This window comes from Pinus tabuliformis, chromosome X (assembly GCF_031772625.1).
Source record: "Pinus tabuliformis cultivar Carrire ecotype Pingquan chromosome X, CPIR1, whole genome shotgun sequence".
Classification (NCBI taxonomy): domain Eukaryota; kingdom Viridiplantae; phylum Streptophyta; class Pinopsida; order Pinales; family Pinaceae; genus Pinus; species Pinus tabuliformis.
Window position 1 is genome coordinate 681,550,845 of NC_142308.1, and position 5,428 is coordinate 681,556,272.

The window sequence follows — 5,428 nt, forward strand, 5'->3', positions numbered from 1 at the left end:
CAAAAGGCACTATAAATTAAAAATGGCTATCCAGCAAACAACACTTTGCAATTTCATAACTAAGTTGTTGCACGCTTGAGTATTCATGAACCGAGACTTATTCGAGTCTCTAAAATCGAATTCGTTGTTTGAGCAAATACCCGAGACACTGAAGGAATTGTGGAGTAGCGCTATGTCAGCACTCGAAGAAGCCTTGGATACAGGAGTAGTGATAGCCGAGGCAGCCACGCAGGAAATTGCAGAAGTGGAAGCCCCAGAATAATCGTTGAGGTCCCTAAATCACTGCGCACGCCGAGACCCAAGAAGGATAAGTAGGCCATGATCCTCGTCTCGCCCAAAAATCCACTAAGGACCAACCTCACATTGCAGGAAAAGGGGAAGGCCATTAATTTGGAGGCTGATGAGGAGGAAGAGTTTGAAGAAATCCTAGTGGAGGAGGAGGATGTAGAGATGGAAGTCGAAACCCAGGGTGTGGACCCTATCACCAGGCTGCCGGAAAATGTTCCTCCGCGAAAGGGTAAAGCCAAGGTTCCAAATGATATAGATGAGAGCAAGAGCTCTCTACAAACCCCGTTGCTCCTTGACGATATTATTTTTGAGGGAAAGCACTTGGGGCGGGTCCCTATGTTGAAATTTGAAGATTGGGACCTCGTAGACCATGAGAAGTTCCCACATTTAGCGACTGAGAAGCTAATGTACCAGAAGATCGACATGATGGCTGGAATGATTGAATTGGAGCCGTGAAAATGGCTCAGAGGTGTAGAAAAGGCTAGGTTGCTAAACCTGCTCTGGGTGCCACATTACCACCATGACCTAGTGATTGTTTTCATCATCAGGCAGCTGCTCTACTTGGTGCATGATGGGTGCTTGTGGCTGGAGGACCCCATCCCCATCACAGACCATCTGATTCACCGGATAACATGGCTCCCTTTCTCAAGGAAGGAGCTAGCAAAAATTTTAGAGGGAAAAGGTGGCAAGTTGGCCATCACGGAGGTAATGAAAAAGAAGCTTAAGTTGGAGAACAAGAAGCAAAGGTATGCCATCTCCAGCATAAACAACCCTACAGTCAAGGTTGTGACACAAATATTGGTAGGGAAGGTGATGCGGAAGTGTCATGCAGATGAGGTGCCCGTGCAAGTGGTTTCACTAGTTGCGTAATGCGCAAAAGGGGTCCAATTCAACTAGGCAAACTATCTATATGGCGAGTTCCTTGCGAACTGTCACGAGGCACAAGAATAGGGCAAAACATTTCATTACGCATGGCTCTTGTTGTTGATCATACTGGTGGCATGGGAGCTTCCCAAAGATAGCCAGTTCCCTTCGGTCACGCCGGAACTTCCAGAGGCAGTGAAGTATGCTTCGGTGTGGGCAACCAAGGATGCACAGAGGATAAAGGAGAGAAAGATATTTTGTATATTCATGGAGATGAATATCTAGATGGGGATCAACCTTAAACCGCAGTTATCACCCACAGTCTAAAATAGTTTGCAGAGCTTTTTAGAGTTCAAAACGGACTTCCACCATGTCTTCATCAGGGTGCGAAAGGACCCTATGAAGATGTCGCATGATTTACCGTATTTGGAAACTACCGATATGATATTTGCAGTCCTTGAGTCTTGGCTTCACGGTGGAAACAAAGAATTCCGGTACGTAGCAAAAGAAAGAAGAAATAAAACTTTGGATGGCACAGCTGGCAAAAAAGCGTAGGAAAGAAGAAGCAATGGCTAAGGCCCAGGTAGTGCGCGATGCTGCAAAGTTGGTGGAACAATAGTAGAAAATAGTAGAAGAAGAGCATGAAGGACAGGAGTCACCTTCGCCCAAACTGGAGACCAACACAGAACAAGGTGGCTTGGACCTACAGACGACATCCACCCAGCTCAAGCGTCCACGGTTGCGAGAGCAGACCGTGTCTTGAAACATGATATCAATGAAATAGTGATGGATGTCACTGCGGAGGCCCTCCAGTAGTTTGAGGAACAAAAACAATTGGTATTGGGGGCGCTCCAGACAGAAATACAGGAGTTGCAGGTGTGCACTCCATAGGCTGGCACAGTGTCCACCAGCCTCGCGATCGGCACTTCAGTTGCCTAGGAAATGTTGCGCACCAGGGTGACCAACATGATAGTGCTACCAGATGGGCCACTGACTACATAGAAGGAGGCTGACAGGTGTTGGGCATGGAATCCCCCCGAGGTATGTTTTGGGGCTCAAAGCCCATGTTTGACCGAATGATGTTGTAAAGCCCCACGAATTGCGGGCGTGGAAGTATGTTAGAGTCATAGGGTTGTTCGCCCTAGTTTGTAATGTAATGTCAGCATACCCATGGTCCACGAACTATGGGATTGTATAAATAGAGGGAGGTTCTAAGTGTAAAAGATAGTTAGTTAGAGCGAAGTATGAGATAGAGAGGTAGAAGCACATAGCAAGTGTCTAAGTGTGTCTTGGGTCGTAGAGTAGGAAAAGGCTCTGCAACTGAGTGCGCAGAGGACTAGTTGTCTGCAGCTAAGTGCGCGGACCCCTGTGGCTGAGTGTACAGGGTGGAGTCAAGTCTATAACCGAAGAAGAGAATAACAAAAGTAGTTTTTTTGTGTATCTGTTCTTGAGTTATTACATGTTTGATATTAATTTCAAATATATTGTTTATTTGTTGCGCACACTTGCATGAATGATTTATGTTGCTAAGTATACTTTACACATGAAAGTAATCTAAGTTAATCAATGAACGGTGGAATACTAGTAAGGAATTGGGTAATAACAGCGTTCGGTCCCCAAGTAGGGTTGTGCGAAGGCAGCATCTCAGGCTGCGAGGTATGGGTAAGCGCGCGTAGCGATGTGCACACAGGGTCAAACTACGGACCAATTGAACTCATCAGACATCTCTAGGGTGCGAAACCTGGTTCTAGCACCCTCTCATACTACTTCAGGTGAGACCTCAGTTCATGCTCTGTGGACTATTGCCGAAAGGGCTAGTAGTATCGAGATTTCTTTGGCTAAATCACCTCTGAACCTGGGTCAAGCCCCAACAAGCCAACAAATGGTTTTGTTGCCAGGACTTGAACCTGGGTCTATTGGGTGAGAGCCAAGTATCCTAACAAGCTAGACTACAAATGGTTTTGTTGTCAGGACTGGGTTCTGCATAAGAGATGTCAGATGTCATGTCACTGGAATCCAATAAAGAAAGAAATTGAAGGGTGGTTGGACAGAAAGATTCACGAGTTCGCAGCACAGGAAAATAGGAATCCGCGAGTATCAAAGGAATAGGGGTTAGAGCGCTAATTATATACAGAAATCCACGAAATTTTCTTTGCATCCTTCCCCTCTGAGTTGTATGAGTGGATAAGCTAGCAGATAATCAGGGAAGGTGTAGGCTCGACAAACCGATTGTATGGACTCCAGAGTTGGTGCATAGACTAGAAGCATCAGAAGATAAGATTGCACGTGATATATACCATTGGCTCGATCGAATTATAGGAGGGTTTATCACCGAGTTCACGGTAGATACTTCAGTCAGCTACAGCGAGGTGGAACGATGCTTCCTCAAAGGACCGCGAGGTAAGTACATTAAATCTTTGAACACTTGGATTAAAATGCTACTGTGTGAAAAGCAGGTTATGTGAATAAATTGATGATTGGGGCTACGCGAAGTGGGAGGATCTATAGAAACGAAGGTAGTGTAGAGATGGAGAATAGCCCCTTGATTTCGCCTTGGCGAGAAAGCGAGGAAGAGCTCGTGAAAGTTTCACCAAGAAGTGTGATCAGTCTGATAAGGCAACGAATTCTGCGCATACCACCTCCACCTACACCACTACCAGTCTCACCATCTTCACCCCCATCTCCGCCCACACCACCTCTGCTATCGCCACAGTTCAATATGGAAAGCAAAATAAAGTTTCAGGTGTTCAAAGGAGTAGGGAACGAAGATCCAGACCAATTTTGGTTAATGGTAAAGGTTGTATGGGAAGCGCAAGGAGTCACGGATGACAACATAAAAAAGGCAACACTGGTAAGTGCGTTGCAGGATCTCGCACTGACATGGTACATTAAGCACTCTAATGGCAATCCAAACACTAGGGTCACGGATATCCAAGCTACGTTGAACAGGGAATTTAGCAGGCCAAAATCGGAGACACAGTCAATTATTGGGTTTAAGAAAATTGTGATGCTTCCAGGCGAGACCCCCTGGGAACTGGATTAGAGACTGAAGGGCATGATTCGCGAAGCCAACATGACCTTGATGGATGGACAACACCGTGCATGGTTTCTAGCATCAATAACGCTACATCTTAGGACGGTGTTGTCGCAGCAAAAGTTATCCACCCAGGCCGAAGCTTTGGAGATTGCAATGAGACTGCATGAGACCCCAATACAAGATCCTGGCCTGGGAGTCCAACAAATCCGTGAAACTGAAAAACTTGTGTCTGGAAATGCAGAGTTTGAAACAGGACAGGACAACTCACCTAGAGGAGCGTGAGGAGGTATGGTGCATAAAATGTAAAGGCCAGGGGCATGACAAGGACCATTGTCCAATCTTCACGAACTACCTAGTGGGAGGAAGGCCGATGCCATTGAGACTACAGGCACAAGCAAGACTGAGTGCGGTGCCTGCATTATGGTGCGCGATTTGTCAGATATGAGGGAATCGTGCTACAGATAACTATCACCTATTACAAAAGTATACAAAGACATCCCAGTAGTTGTTCTGTAATTTCTGCAGGTTAGTAGGCCATGATGAATGTACTTGTAGAAGTTATGAACTGATGATGGATTGGACTCCTGCCTATAGAGTTCAAACCGAAATGCGTGCCCTCGATCAAAATGCAGTGATGGCGCGCATTGGATTTTAGGGGTGCGGACAAGGTCGAGGTGGAATGGGACCAGGAAGGGGTCACGAACAGCTGATTTGTTACAATTGTGAAGGGCCATGGCATTATGCCCATGACTGTATCATGTTTATATTGTACCCAGTTTGATCATGAGACAAAGGACTACCCTACACTGATAGAAAGGTTATGCGATAAAGGAATACTCCAGCCTCCCCCGACTTAGAATCTGCAAATGATGAGGTCTGAGCCGCATGAAGAGGTCTCGAATGTAAACATCATGCTCCGAAGCGGTATTACGATAGGAGATGACAAGGGAAAGCAACCCGAAGAAAGTGCTTGGGTTCACAAGGCTCCTACAAAGGATCCAGAGATCGATTTGGAGAGCATAAAGGAGACATTCATGGAAGCCAAGAAGAGCTTCACGGAGGCCTCCACTTCAGGTAGGAAAGACAAACTAGAACTTGATATGGACCCATCAATGATTACTACCTTTTTGGAGACATGCATGAAGCTGCTGCTCGATAGAAAAGCTGTGAAGGGACTGCAGGAACTCATCAATAGGTGCGCTGGGACATGAGAATCGTGCGTAGTCTGAAAGCTCGGGA